General features: G+C 38.4%; 1 pseudogene; it reads right to left on the bottom strand.

Annotated features, from left to right (window-relative positions):
• Nucleotides 1–8,957: 8,957 nt before the first annotated feature.
• LOC138397246 (carboxypeptidase M-like) lies at nucleotides 8,958–10,128 on the bottom strand (annotated as a pseudogene).
• Between the last annotated feature and the right edge of the window lie 6,293 nt (nucleotides 10,129–16,421).

Raw genomic sequence — 16,421 nt, forward strand, 5'->3', positions numbered from 1 at the left:
TCAAGCGCATTAATTCTTTTTTCTGCTTGATCAATTCTACTATTGAGAGACTCTGATACATTTTCAGCTTGTCAACTGAACTTTTCAGCTTCAGAATTTTTGTTTTTTTTTATTATTTCAATCACTTTGTTAAATTTCTTTGATAGGATCCTGACTTTCTTCTTTGTGTTGTCCTGAAGTTCATTGAGCTTCTTCAGAACAGCTATTTTGAATTCTCTGCCTCAAAGGTCACATATCTCCATCACTTCAGGATTGGTCACTGGTGCCTTATTAAGTTCGTTTGGTGAGGCCATGTTTTCCTGGATGTTCATGATGCCTGTGGAAGTTCATAGATGTCTGGGCATTCAAGGGTTAGGTATTTTTTCTAATCTTCTTAGTCTGTGCTTCTCTGTATCTATCCTCCTTGAGAAGGCTTTCCAGGTATTCAAAGGGAATTGAGTATTTTTACCTAAGTCTTTGGTCCCAGCAGCCATATCAGTACTAGAGGATGCCCCAGGCACAGTAATGCCATGACTCTTGCAGACTCCTGGTGGTACCAACTTGGTGGACTTGAGTAAGGTACAGAAGAATTCCCTGGATTACCATACAAAGTCTCTCACTCTCTTCCCTCATGTACCCTCAAAGAGAAGGAATGTCACTTCTGGTGCTGGGCTGCCTGGAGTTGTGGAAGGGGTAATGTGAGCACTCCCTTGTGGCTACTGCAGCTGGGACTGCACAAAGTTTTTGGTTCTTATGAACATAATTCCTTGTGTAGATAGTTGTTCAATTTGGTTTTCCTGGAAGGGAATGATCACTGGAAGGTTCTGTTTGGCCATCTTTCTCCATCTCCTCCCTCTGTAATCTACATGTGTATTTTTCATATGTAGCCAAAGGGCATAGAGGCTGGAGTAAGTGACACAGAAAATTACCACATAGAGGAATTCTATGTAATTTCTTCCATGAATTATGACACAAAGTGACTATCTTAAGAAGATTTTATCACCATGTCTTAAAGACTTATTTCAAATGTTTTTACTATTTGAGAGAAGTTTTATAAACAATTGTCTTGATTGGAGTAAGAGGTAGTATTTAAAGGTAAACACTTGGAAAGAACCAAATGTGATTAAATTAACCCTAAGCTTTCTCTAATTTGTTAATCTATGCAGTGAAACATTTTGTTTTCAGATATATTTCAAACATTTTCATGGTGGAAAAAAATAATTGAACTAACAAAATCTATCCCATTTATTTGACAAAATTCATGAGATCCAATAGTTAATGTTACAGTCATTGTTGGCCATTTTGGCCTCAACTCAGAGAACTGCATGTGTTGTTTCTTCATATTCTCAAGGCTGTCCAAGTGCCAGCCATGTGAACAGTTCTCTTTTGTTAGCACAGTCTTGTTTACACAGTGACTTTTGCTCCCAGGACCACAAAGTGTCACTGACAAATTCCTATCAGTCACTGCTGCTAATGAAAACAACTTGTTGAAGTTTTATTAAGTGGAAAATCATTTTATTTCTCTAAATCCTTCCAGCATTCAAATGGAGACAAGTAATGCTTTTTAGTATGCTTTCTCACACAAATGTGGTTCAGTTTCTTTCATGCCTACTGGTCACAGCTCTGGGTTGTTTTGTTTTGTTGTTTGTGATTTTTAAAAAATTAGTAGGAAATATACCCTCTTAAGAAATTTTTAAGTGCACAGTGCAGAATTGTCAACTATATACACATTGTTGGACAGCAGGTATCTACAACTTTTTCATCTTGCATGACGAAACTCTACACCAATTGAACAGCAATACTCTGAAGTTTTTGAGACCTGTTGGCTGCCAGCCCTTAATAATATGTCTCTATCACAAGAGAACAACAAACAGCCTCATTTGCCCTCTTGTCCCTGTGTTAAGCAAATTGACATCATCTGTGATTAGTAGAAATCACCTAGGAAAAATGCATGCATTTAATTTACATTATTCTCTACCATTCAATTAATAAAATAAAGGCCTTACTTTATCATGGCAAAGCCAGTAGTCCATACATGAAGAAGACTTAGAAGACAATCCTTTCCCAGGGAAAAAAGAGAGTCACACAAAAATCTTATGAAAATCACTTATTTTCAGGATCTTCAAATGGCTCCTAGCCCTGTGAGAAAACAGCCTAAACAGCCTCTTTGGCAGTATTCAGCTGAAACAACGTCAACCAATACCAAACCAAGCAAGTACGTGCCAATGAAGCACATGTAGAATCAACAATGACTTTTTTGTATGATGCCTACCAAATTATTTTACTTCCATTCATTCATTTTTATCAGAAATCAAAGAATAAAATAATGGATTCTGCAAATCAGCCTTAAAAATGCAGGTATTATTTTACTCTGTACATTGAGAGGAAGGTACCAGGATTGCATTACTCTAGGGAAAATTAGAGGAGAAACTTAACTGAAACAAAGAATATTATTCATGCCTATGATTTTTCCACGCAAAGCAAAGACTGGAACTCACAGAAACACAAGCAAAAATCTTCATCAGCCATCCACCAGTAAAAATACCTACCCTGTTACTTTGGATAATGTACTAACTCTAGACAATAGACCAAGAAACAGAAACACAAAGCTGAAATTTCAGTTCTATCTTTGGGGGAACAGGTTGTGAATATTGTCAACCAAATAATTCTAGAAAATAATTAAATAATCATGAGAGTAATCAATGCTTTCCACACTGGTGATCACAAGATGCCCTCCTTAACCTAAGCCTAGTCAGGTTCCTCTAATCCCGCTACTCCTCGAACTGGTGTCTAACCCTGTACTGCCTAGTTGCAGCAAGAATCTTGCTAAGTCAGTTTAGAGAGAATTCCTCGCCCTTGATATCTGATCTAGATATTTGATAAAATTCCCATCCCTGATCATCCCCCAGGTGAAATCTGATCACCCTAGCCTGTCTTCAACAAAAATCTTGTCAAGTTGGTTTATCCAGAATCCCTCCTTACTTTTTCTCTTAGCAATTTCCCATCCACCGACCCCCACCTTGCTCCTTGTCCATTCTGTATTTGGAATTGGGCCCCATTCTATACTGAGGTCTCTATTCTCTCATTGCAGTTGTTTTTGAATAAAATCTTTTACCACTTTTCTGTCCAGCTCTGATTTTTCTTTGACAGTAATATAAACTATTTAATTTCTTCAGATTATTATCCCAATTCTTCTCTTCCATTTGTCTGCATAGACATAATTTTAGATATAAAAATATGTACCATCATTCAATTTATGGCAAATAAATACTGCTCCTTTTTCTCATAAAGACAAGACTTTGTCTGTTTGTAAAGCTCCAAAAATAATTGAAAATTCAATAAAATGCTTAGATTTTTTCCCCAATCCATTTATTTGTGTGTTTTTTAAATTCACATTTATTGATGTAGATAAGCAGCTATATATAATTGAAATGTCAGACCTTGGAAACCAATTAGCCTGGGTTTAATCCCAAATTAGTTGTGAGTTGTTTAAACTGTTTGAGCCTATTTTTCCTCACCCATGATTTTGAAATATTTATGGCTATCTCGCAAGATTGTTATGAAGATTGAGTTATAAAATGTACATAAGACCCCTAGCATGGTTGTTAAAATAAAATAGTCACTCAGTTGATAACAGTGATTATTATTCATTTTACAAATGAATATTATTCATTCATTCTACAAATACTTATTAAGGCTCTACCACATTCCAAGCACACATGTAGGTACTAGGAATACAAACATGAATAATATACGTGTTTGCTCTCAAGAGGTGTTATAAGCTATTGGGAGAGATAGTTAATTAAATCTTGATAATAGCAAGTTAATGCCATAATGCAACCAAATTGAGCTAAATAAGGGTGATTAATGAAAACTACTCATTTGGATATTCATTTGAACTACCATTTGGATGCAGCATAGTAATTGATATACTTGGGCTTTTAAATTAGGTACAACTGGTTTGAAAGCCTGTTTTTAAACTAGCTTTGTGCATTTGTACAAGTCACTTAATCTATCTACAAAATAGAGACAGTATCTATCTTTTTCAAGGTCCAGATAGTGAAATAGGAATGAATGGATGTGAGGCCAGATAAACAAATGATCAACACAACCATGATCATTCCAGAAGTAGATAGGAGATGTTAAATGTGTAATATAAAACTTGCACACAGTCAACATTCAATGAAGGGTAGCTTTTTATATTATTGGATAATAAACTTTTAGTCCTCAATGCTCTTTGTATTCTCAGTAATAAAAGATTCAGGAAATTTAACTACTTGTATAGTGTTCAGCTCCCCGCTTTACGAATGTGGACACTGCAATCTCTCTGTGGTGCCAAAGAAGATGATTTTATCATCAAATCAATTAATTTTTAATTGACCTGAATACATTAACTAATCACTTTTGCATCATGTAAACACAATCATAGTCACCAAATCTTCATACAGCAACGTATACCCTGTTTGCTTATTAAGGTTTTGGTGGGGGTGGGGGCAGAAATGTCCAAAGAGACTGAGTTGATGATACGTACGTATTCTTGGTTATCATTAAGTGCTTTGTTAGAATGCTTCAACAGCCAGATTAAAAATGGCACATTAAAACATTTTTTTTAAAAAAGGGTACATAAAAATGAGAAAAGGATTATATTGGTATTATTCCTCATTCTTACTATTCTCTTCTATTTCGATGGAGCTCCATTAGCACAGCACACCTCTCTTCTGTGCATATCCCACTTACGCACGTGGGGAGGGCTGACATGATCAGTGATCATGGGGGAAGTCTGTCTATTTGGAAGTTTAGTATTAGGAAATGTGCTTGCCAATGGATTCTTTAATTAAAACACATTCCCTCATATTAACATACTTGGTGCTAAAAATAGTATTTTGGACTCCATGTGCCACACTTGTCTGTCTTGTTTTTCAAAAGATTTACATTTAGGATTGGAGGAGAAAGCTGGTATTTACTGGACACCCTCAAAGACTCCAACATATAAGAAAAGCATGAACAAACAGATTTTTCTAAAGGACTAGCACTAGATTGGAAAGACACAAGCTCTAATATAATATATATCAAATACAATGTGACATCATCTTTTGTAAAACTATGTATGATTGGAGATAATAAAAATATAAACATTATATACTGCTGTCTATATTCCAAGCACTATTCTAGGAGCTTTGTAGGCCCATTTAATTCTCCTAAAATTCTCTGACAGAAATAGTGTTATCACAACTTTAAAGATGTGGACATTAAAGGACAGAGAGGTCAAGTAACTTGTGCATGGTCATACACCCTTTAAGTGGCAGAACCAGGACACAGAGCAGGATTCAGGAAGTCTGGCCCTGCAGGCTTGTAACAGTCACCCTAAGCCACTCCTCCACAAGTGTGGAGTGTGTGTGTGTGTGTGTGTGTGTCCACTGATCTATTCACTTAAATAAAACACTAGAGGACCTAAACTAGAATCTTAAATGTGGTTATCTTTGGATAGGTTTATGGTTGATTTTGTTTTTTCTTTGGAAATTTCTTTGATATTTTCCCCAACGATCATTAATTTTTTTTTCCAGTTAAAGAAGGTGTAGAAAAAAAATGATTGGAATTGATTTTTTTGAAAACATAATAATAATACAACATACTTCTGATCTATGACAATGTGTTCTTAACTACTTCTGGATTTTTTTTTTTTTTTTTTTTGAAAGTTCTTGCTTTCACTAAGAACTTTGCCAGTGCCCTCTTTCTCTGCCCTCTCTTTGATTATTTAGGGCTTAATGTAGCAAATCAGCCTGAGGCAGCCCTAACTTTCCTGACTGTAGCCACTGCATGTTAGTTAGAGCTGGGAGGCCCCAATGGTCCCAGTTGGCTGCATCTGGTTAAAGGTCAAAATGGTATCGATTTACTTTATTTTTACTTAAATATTTGTTTTATTTATTTACTTTGGGATTAGTAAATAAAATAATTGTTTAAATTATACAAAGGGAACAGTTTGGAGCTCTGAATAAATACCAAATGAGGTGCTCAAGAGCTAGTTTTAACCAGATGAGTGTGCATATGACTCGCCTCTCCTCCAGTTTACCACCAGTACTCAGTTGAATATCATTTGTCAGCACAATGGTTCAGATCATTAGACAATTTAGAATTATCTTTATTTGTGCTCATATGCTGTTTTATTTATGCCTCTAATGGACCATTGGCTAAAGACAGGAAATGTACAGTGCACTGATGTCAAAATATAACTTAATGAGGAGCACAGAAATAATAACGTTATAAATTCCCCTCAAGATTTCCTTTATCTGATCAGTAAATTTCATTCATCTATTCAAAATTTTTTCCCAGTACCTCATTTTATGGTTCCGTTGTCTCAAAAACAATTTTTTGAAAAGGAATAACAGAATGGAGAATAATACCTAGATGGGCTTTTCATACTCAGAGAAATAAGATAATATAAAACCACTTTCTTAATTCCTCAATTTTACAGAAAACTCAAACATAAAACTAAGATTATTGATATTTTAAACTTTCAAAATATTTTAAGTAGGCCGGGCGCGGTGGCTCACGCCTGTAATCCTAGCACTCTGGGAGGCCGAGGCGGGTGGATTGCTCAAGGTCAGGAGTTCGAGACCAGCCTGAGCGAGACCCCGTCTCTACTAAAAATAGAACGACATTATATGGACAACTAAAAATCTATATAGAAAAAATTAGCCGGGCATAGTGGCGCATGCCTGTAGTCCCAGCTACTCGGGAGGCTGAGGCAGTAGGATCGCTTAAGCCGAGGAGTCTGAGGTTGCTGTGAGCTAAGCTGACGCCACGGCACTCACTCTAGCCTGGGCAACAAAGTGAGACTCTGTCTCAACAAAAAAAAAAAAAAAAAAAAAAAATATTTTAAGTGTAAAAATTCCAAATATCATAAAATCAACTTTTTACTTGAATAACACAATAAATCCCAATCTACCTTTTAGCACATGGCTTCCCCAAACCAAATACAGCATAATGTTATCTTTGAATTTATTTCTTAATAGGCTTTTCTCTTAACATGAATTTAAAATAAAGAGTGAATATCACATATTAAATAACATGATACATGAGATAAATTCATCTTTCATACTTAATATTACCCAATACCATAATTAAGCTTATAAAAAACTTCATAATTATATACAAACATATCGATCTAAAATAAGACATTTTAGTCACATGTTCTCACTTATACGTGGGAGCTAAAATTGACCTCATGGAGATAGAAAGCAGAATGATGGTTACCAGAGGCAGGGAAGGGTAGTGGGGAGCGGGGAGTAGGAGGAATTGGTTAATGGGTACAAAAGTACAGTTAGATAAAAGGAATGAGATCTAATGTTTAATAGCACAACAGGGCAACTACAGTTAATAATTTAATGTGTATCTCAAAGGAACTACAAGAGTAGAATTGAAATGTTCCTACACAAAAGAATGATAAACACTTGAATTGATGGATCCCCCAATTACCCTGCTTTGATCATTACACATTGTATGCTTTTAACAGAATATCACATGTACCCTATAAATATCTACAACTATTATTTATCTATAATAATTAAAAATAAAAAATAATCTGGGAGGCCACGGCAGGAGGATCACTCGAGGTCGGGCGTTCAAGACCAGCCTGAGCAAGAGCGAGACCCCATCTCTACTAAAAATAGAAAGAAATGATTTGGACAGCTAAAAAATATATAGAGAGAGAAAAAATTAGCCGGGCATGGTGGCGCATGCCTGTAGTCCCAGCTACTCAGGAGGCTGAGGCAGAAGGATCGCTTAAGCCCAGGAGTTTGAGGTTGCTGTGAGTCAGGCTGACGCCATGGCACTCTAGCCCGGAGAAACAGAGCGAGACTCTGTCTCAAAAAAAAAAGTAAGAACACTTTAAGTAGAATCATCTATTTTTAAATATAATTTTTTAGAATTAATCAACGGTTACAATTAACAACAATCTTTATGATTTACTGAATATATGGAATGAAGAAGGAAAAGGAAGTATTAAGGATGACTCTCAGGTTTCTAGCTTGATGGTACCAGGAATTGAGATAAAGGCTACAGGAGGGAGAGCAGCTCACGGGGGGGAAAGTATGCTCAACTTTGCCATGAGCATGCTCATGCTCACACTCGTGCTCCGGCCTGACCTGTGGGTTTCATCCAGGTGGATATGTCCACTGGGAGGGGAGACATGAGTCTGAAGCTCAGACAAGAGGCTAGAGTTACACATGTGGGAATCGTCAGCATAACAGAGGACTGTGACATCCAGGTACAGAAAGGCAGGGACTCTGGCTCTGGAGGGAGAAAGACTTACTTAAATGACCTGTCACTTTCAGGTTCTATAAACACAACCTTGCACAAACTTGTTATCCCCTCAAACCCATATTTTCTTGGGCCACTGAGACATGGTTGCCTATTTTCTCTTGTATAGCCTTTGAACATTTTCACAACTAAATATTCCCAGTGCTATGATTATTTCCCCCTGCACTTGTCAAACTAGTTATACACAGCACTTACTATTCCTTCATATATGCCACTCATGGCAAGGTCTTGTGTATAGTAGGTGATCAATATATGTTCATCATCATTTTTTATATTCATCTTGCTCTCTGTGTACAAAATTAACTCCTTTTTTCTTGCAGGAATTTTTTTTTTTTTTTTTTGCTTCGTGAGATTAACTTCTCACAAATTTCTAAGACTACTTCAAGATTAATTTAAATGTAAATTACTTAAAGACTTGAAGGTAGTTGTCTTCCATTCATCATCAAGAATGTATTCTTTCATTATCACCAGGTATTGTTTATTGCAGGATTTGTAAACAGCTTTTTATCTTAGGGAAATCCATGGAGTTTATCCAGTTGAGATCTCCCAGAGGGAGTTAGGGTTGCAGTAACCTGGCATAACTCATTCTTAGTTCCAGGTGGTGATGGGGGTTGAGTTTCACATTTTGGTTTATATGAAAAATATTTACAAAAGAGTCACTAAAATAATAAGAATAAACCATGCTTTGTTACTATAGAGTGGCTTGGCAATTTTCTGTATAGAGGAATCATGGGGCAGGAAGGATCTGACACTGTTCCAATTACCCTTTGAATGGAAGCAAAATGTCCTTTTTAAGAGCATTGAAGTTCTGGGATTTCCCTGGAATTATCACATTTGTGAGGTATGAAAGTCCAAAGACTGTAACATTTATTATATATGACCCAGGCAAGAGAATGAGATACTTCCAAATACTGTCCATATTTTTTGGTTGTATAAGGGCAGATATGTTTTCTTTCTCAGACTTCCGCAATTACGTTGGGTAATTGATTTCCATGCTGATCAAAAACTTGACCCTTTACACCTAGGTGCACCTGTTTTATATATCCATGTAATGAGGCTTTGTTATTCCAGAAGAATTGGTGCTTCTCCTGGTGGGGCTATTTACTACATGACTACTCCGGTGTAATTCCAAAACACTGGGCCCAGATGTAGTTATAATCTTGCATTCCACCTTGGAGGGGATACCAAGAGTATCAATTTGTAACTCCACTAGGAAAGTTCATTTTATTTTTACACTGATTTTCTTTCTTCATATTGCGATTTTTTTGAATCATAGATATGTGGGAGAAATTGAAAAACATCATCATCAGGAATTAAGCTCCAGGAAAGTCATGTTCCAGTTGCTAGAGCACCATTATCAAATGGATAACTGGCCGCCAGAGTACCACCATGGTTTGCAGAGAGGACAAATGTTTTCATTTTCAGCCATTTCATGACTGCCACCAATTCAGGTTGCATTAACACATTATTAAATTCAAAAGCACGTGGCTGACCAGAGACACCAGCTACCCAAGCATCTCAGTGAGGAGAAGTTTTAGATGAGAGAAAATCAACAGACAGGCCGGGCGCAGTGGCTCACACCTGTAATCCTAGCCGGACATGGTGGCGCATGCCTGTAGTCCCAGCTACTCGGGAGGCTGAGGCAGTAGGATCGCTTAAGCCCAAGAGTTTGAGGTTGCTGTGAGCTAGACTGACGCCACGGCACTCACTCTAGCCTGGGCAAGAGTGAGACTCTGTCTCAGAAAAAAAAAAAGAAAAGAAAATCAACAGACAAACATAGATCCGATATGGGTCTGAAGGAAGGGTGCCAGAGTCTTCGGGAGACTCCATGGGAAGAAGTTGCAGTGCAGAACAAGAAGGATCAAGGTATCAGCAAAGATCAGCCCCCCACAGAGGCTCGGAGTCCAGTGAGAAGAGTAGATGGAGCGGTTTGTTTCTCCCTCCCTCGCATCTCTGATAGTTGGTGAGTTCCTGAGATGCTGGAGAGACTTTCTGCCCACACAAGCCCAGAGGCTGCTGTCACCAGTGAGCTGGGAACTTCTGGTGGACAGGGCACCAGGCTGTCAGCCCCCTGGGGCACTTCCCGCCCCCACACACCTGAGCTGAGACGGTAGGCACCATGTTGCTTCTCCGGCCACTGTGAACCTTTGTCCTCCCCAGGGGGCTTCAACTCCTCAGGTTTGGTCTTGCTTGTTCCCACACAGACATTTCCCAACTTTGGCCCAGACTGTAGGAGTCCCGAATGATCTGCAGTATGATGACAGAGCCTCGACATTCTGGGCGGACTGCCTCCCGGAGAGAGGGTCAGAGATGACCAGAGTACTAGCTTTCCTCCACACAGACTCTTTCCCTCCCCTTCCCCTCTCCCAGCTGCGGCTGCTGAGAGAGACAATTGAGCCACCACACCAAAGCTTCCACAGAGAGTGGGGCTCAAGCCTTTCCTCTTGGGGGTTCTGCAGCAGACTGAGGGGTGCTCGGACTGTGAGCTCCTCCCTGGTGCTGCTTGCCCAGTGGCTCCATCAGAGTAAGGCGCGCCTCAAGGCAAAAGGACATTGATCCTGCTTGGGCACCCCGTGGGTGACTTGGGGCCAGCACACTTCTCCCTGGCATGGTCAGGGATTGATTTTCTTGGCCTCAGGAGGCAAGGGAGCCCGCGTGGGATGAACTAGGAGGGGAATGCAGTGTGGGTCCTAGCTGTGGAGAGCTTGCTGGGCATCCACCCCCATGGGAGGGCCACACTTTCAGCTCAAACTGGGATCCTGGGCAGGGAATCTCCTGGCCCACAGCACAATTGAGAGGGAACTCGGCTGGCTTGGGCTCCTGCCTGCCAGGAGGGACACAGTGGGGCAGAAGAGCGGGGAGAGGAGCGAAGTCCATGGCAGACTACCAGTTTGTGAATCTCAGCAGATTTTCTGGTTGAATGGGGTCGCTTTCACTTCAGGCCCTCTCTGGCAGCTCTTCCCAGAAGCTTGGAGGAGACCTTTGACCCCTGCCAAAACAGTTACCTTGCCAGCTTTTGTGGAGCCTGAGGGCAAGCTCACCCAATCCAGCCCCGCCCAGCCACACTCCCCCACCTGCCTCTGCTGTGGCAGGCAATAAGGATTTGCCTGTGAGTTCCAGGGCCCCACCCACCACCTGAGACAGTCATGTGCTTCTCCTGAGGGATTACAGCTGGTTACAGGACCCAGAAACAACACTGCCACTTGTTCCTTCCAGCAAGCACCTCCTACTGACAGGGAGGTCAATTTGCACACCTTTTACGGGAATTACTGACTCAATCTCACAGGGAGTGGGTAGGGGCTCAAGAAGTTGCCATTTGGGGAAGCACCTACCCCTCCCCACAGAAAAACTGTGCCACTGGATAAGGGCAGGGACATTCCAGCCCCAGGTCATAGCATACAAGCATTGAGCCCCCTCTCTGGTGAACAGCCCTCTGGGTTTGGAGAGCTTGTCCTGACCCTCCTACCAGCAGCTCCCCCTGGTGGCTGGAAAAGCTAATTCTGAGCCCTGTGGAGGCTCTGCCCTTTCTGTGTGTGTGTACCCTTCCTTCTGCTCTCCCTTTGCTGCGACCGTGGGTCTGGTCATCATCCGTGGTGTATGTATCTTGCTCTGTAAACCTATGTCTTGCTCTAGACTCCTATCTTTCTCTCCTCAATAAACCTCATTTTCGTGATTGCCTTACTTTGGCATGTCTGGTCATTCTTCAGCCATGAGCATGCCAAGAACTGATATTTCGGACTGAAACCTGAGTTTCAGGTTGAGTGGGGAACCCAGCAAGGCCTTTCTGCCTAGATTGTGTTTGGCCTCTCTGAGCGTACATTCCCTCCTTCTTTGTGTAGGGCAGGGCCCTTCTTGGAATGGGGGTTTTACAGTTAAACAAAGTAAGTCAGATAATTAATTTATGGCCAGTTTTTACATATAGATATCAGCTTAGGCAAATAATTTATGAAGAAGACCACATAGGCAATCACAGCAACAACAAAAATGAATAAATGGGACTTAATTAAATCAAAAAGCTTCTGCACAGCAAAGAAAATAATCAACAGAGTGAATAGACAACCTACAGAATAAGAGAAAATATTTGCAAACTATTCATCTGACAAAGGACTGATACCCAGAATCTACAAAGAACTCAAAGAAATCAGCAAGAAAAAACAAACAACCCCATCAAGAAGTGGGCAAAAGACACGAACAGAAGTTTTTTAGAAAGAAGATAGACTAATAGCCAATAAACATGAAAATATGCTCAACATCACTATCAAGGAAACACAAATTAAAACTACAATGAGATAACTACCTTTCCTGTACCAGAATGGCCATTATTAAAAAGTCAAAAAACGATAGATGCTGGCATGGATGCAGAACAAAAGGAATGCTTATACACTGTTGGTGGGACTGCAAATTAATACAACCTCTATGGAAAACAATATGGAGATACCTCAAAGAAATATATGTAGACCTACCACTCAATCCAGCAATCCCACTGCTGGGATCTACCCAAAGGAAATGAAGTAATTTTATCTAAAACACATGTGCATGCAAATGTTTATCACAGCACAATTCACAATTGCAAAGATATAGAATCAACCTAAGTGTCCATCAATTCATGAGTAAAGAAAATGTGTTATATAGATATATATATAGAGAGAGAGAGAGAAATATAGATAGATAGATATCATGGAATACTAATCAGCTATAAAAAGAAATGAAATAATGTTGTTTGCAGTGACTTGGATGGAATTGGAGACCATTATCCTAAGTGAAGTATCTCAGGTATGGAAAACCAAACACCACATGTACTCACTAATAAGTGGAAGTTAAACAATGGGTACACAACAGGCACAAAGTGATATGAAAGACATGGGAAACCAAGCAAGGGGGAGGATGGGAAGAGGGGTGTGGGATAAAAACTTACCTATTGAGTACAATGAACACTATTTTGGTGACTGGTGCACCGAGAGCCTTGACTTAAGCATTATATGAGGTATCCAGATAACAAAAACACTTGTACCTCCTTAATTAATATTTTGAAATAAAAACAAACAAAAAACAATGTCCTTTATAGTTTTTTTTGGTGGGGGTTGGGAGGCATCACGATAAATCCAGCACCATACATTGTATTTAGTTGTTATATCTCTTTAGTTTCTTTGGATCAGGAGCAGTTTCTCAGCAGTTTTGTTTTTGTTTTTGTTTGTTTTTTGGGGTTTTTTTTTTTGTGTGGTGGCAGGGGAGTATTCTTGATTTTTTTTTAGAAAATATAAGTCAATTATTGGATGAACTATTCCTAAGTAAGAGTTTATCTGCTGTTTCTTCGTGAGTGGGTTCTGGTTACACATTTTTGGCAGGAATACCACTGAAATGATATTATGCCTTCCTCAAGTTCTTGAGACATATAATGTCAATTTTCCCAATATTGGTGATGTTAGCTTTGCTCACATGGTCAAAGTGTATTGTCCAGTTTTCTGAGCATAAAGTTATAATTTTACCTTTATAATTAATAAGAAATTTATGTGAAGATACTTAGAGACCATATAAATATTCTTTTTCTTATCAAACTTTAATCCACTAGCTTTAACATCCATTGTGATTTTCTAACCCCATTATTCACGTTATATTTATGATTTGGCATTCTGCTATAAGAAAGAGCTTCCCTTTCCTTCTCAATATTTATTTGTTCATTTATTTCACCATGGACTCATGGATTTCCATTTTACACATTGGGTTATAACCTTTTACCTTGATTATTTATATTCATGTCCAAATTTTTCAGTAGAAGTTTCTTCAAGCTGGTTCCTATATTCTGATATGTCCCCACTCCAGTAGAAGCCTCTTCAAACTAATTCGTCTATCCTTGTTTGAGCACTTTCATGCTGTCTGGCTCCAGAAGATATTCCAGGCTCATATTTTACTTTCCTTTACACAGCTGTCAAACCAACCCTTTATGCAAGAAATCCTGGTGCGTTGCAGTGGAGAACAACGTTTAGATACTATGGTAGAGAAAGAAATACACACACACACACATACTCTGAAGGAGCTCAGGAAATTTCACCCCTGAATATGACTCCTTGGTATAAAGAGTATTTTGAATTAAAGGCTCCTAGAGATTAACAGGTGTTGGAGGGGGGCTTTCTCTCTATCTGCATAAACCAGATGGACCCATCAAAAAGAACAATCAACTTCCCTTCCCTTCCCTGTTATCTCACTATATAGCAGGAAAGAAGATCAAGAATGCAACCAGACCTGGCCCAAATCATTTTAAATATAATATTAATACCTGTCTCTCGGGTTAATTTAATTTGCAAAGAGATTCAAGAATCATTTACAAATCAGTGTTTCCTGCATCCATTCATCCTACCTAGCAACCATTTATTGTCACTAAACAGAATTATCTATATTTCTCATCTCCCTCTCCCCTCTAAAAGGAGGACATATAAATTCCTGAACCCCACCGGGGTATTGGGTAATCATTCTGTGATTCTTCCCATGTGCACAGTAAATAACCCTCTTTCTCTTAGTAATCTGTCTTAATTGTGAGTTGATCTTTCACAGACTTTCCCGGAAAAGGGTAAGTTTCCCCTCAAACCCATAACACACACATGGGCACACCCAGGAAATATATATGTATATCAACAAATAAAGATAAATAAAATAGATATAGGCATGTGTACAGACATTAACATGGGTTTGTACTGATACTTTTAATTCCAATACAAATACCATAGAGTAAATTCTAGTCTTCCCTCTTTCCATACCTTTAACTCTCATCTCCATCCATGAGAAACCTGTTTCCCATTACCCTCAATATATTTATTTGGAGCCAAGATTATACAGAAAATAGTTTTCAGAATTGCTATCACTTTGAAAAATAAGCCTATTAACAAGAATTCAATATTTGTTCATAGTTTTCCAGGTGAAATTAACATACAGTGAAATGCACAAGTCCTAAGTATACAGTTCAAAGAGTACGACAATTGAATACACCTGCGCAGCCCATATTCATATGAAGACATAGACTATTTCCATCATGTCAGAAAGGCATCTGATGGGCATCATGATTTTGAATGCTAAAGTAATTTGAGGTCTTCTCAGTATAGGTTCTTAAAAGTATCAAATAGTGCTTTAAAAACTAAGACATTTTAAAAACAAAAATAAATTAATTAAGAATGACAAAACACTATGGAATACACAGACAAATAAATAAATTGAGAAAAATGGAACACACTACACTCACAATTAATTAAAAACAATTAATAGGGTTATATTAATTATACAAAGGAGAATAAATTAATATGAAATAGATGAAATCTTAGACTATATTATTAAGGAAATGTCTTTTCTCTGGTCCTATCTAGATTTTGTTTCTTACCGATTATGTTACCTATTTTCCTCTGTGACTCATACTGATCTGCACTGAAATAATCTTTTTTGCCCCCACTAGAAAAAATTTTTTTCCTTTTTATTGTCAATTTCAGATAATTTTTGATGTTGGGTTCTTATATCAAGAAGGTATTGTTTTTCTCTAATATGTTTGACTCTCAAACCTGATATAACACCGTGTTATCTTTGCATGTGTCTGTTAATAAATTCACTCCTTTCCTTAGTTTACTAGTTTCAAATATAACTAAACATTCAAAAGTGCTTACGACCTTTTAAATTATTAGCCAGAGATGGCAAGTGTCTGTATTTGCAATTGCCTTGCGAGTTATTCAAGTCTGTCTTGTCTGAGAACTCTTTGGCTAGTTGCTTCTGTGTTCTCTACTAAATAGTAACAGAAAAGCCTTTTTGTATTTTTATTGTTGCTGCTTTTCTTTTTTTCCAGTTGTTGTTTTTGGTCTTGTTTTCCTATTTTCTTTTTGCTAGAAGTTTAGTTTATATACTAGATTGGGTTCAAGCAAAAAATCCTTCCACCATTTAGCACAAATGTGGAGTTTATTATAATTTCCCTTATTACTATTAAACACCCTTCCTGGAGACAGCAATTGAGGCTTTTGCTGTTTAATTTTTTTTTTTTTTACTCATTAGTGAGGTGGGCTACACGTATTTATACAAATCTTCATATGTTCAGGTACATATTCTTTGTGTTAGGAAGGGTTATGTGGGCTATATTAAAAAGAGCAAAGTCA

Source organism: Eulemur rufifrons, chromosome 16, assembly GCF_041146395.1.
Source record: "Eulemur rufifrons isolate Redbay chromosome 16, OSU_ERuf_1, whole genome shotgun sequence".
Classification (NCBI taxonomy): domain Eukaryota; kingdom Metazoa; phylum Chordata; class Mammalia; order Primates; family Lemuridae; genus Eulemur; species Eulemur rufifrons.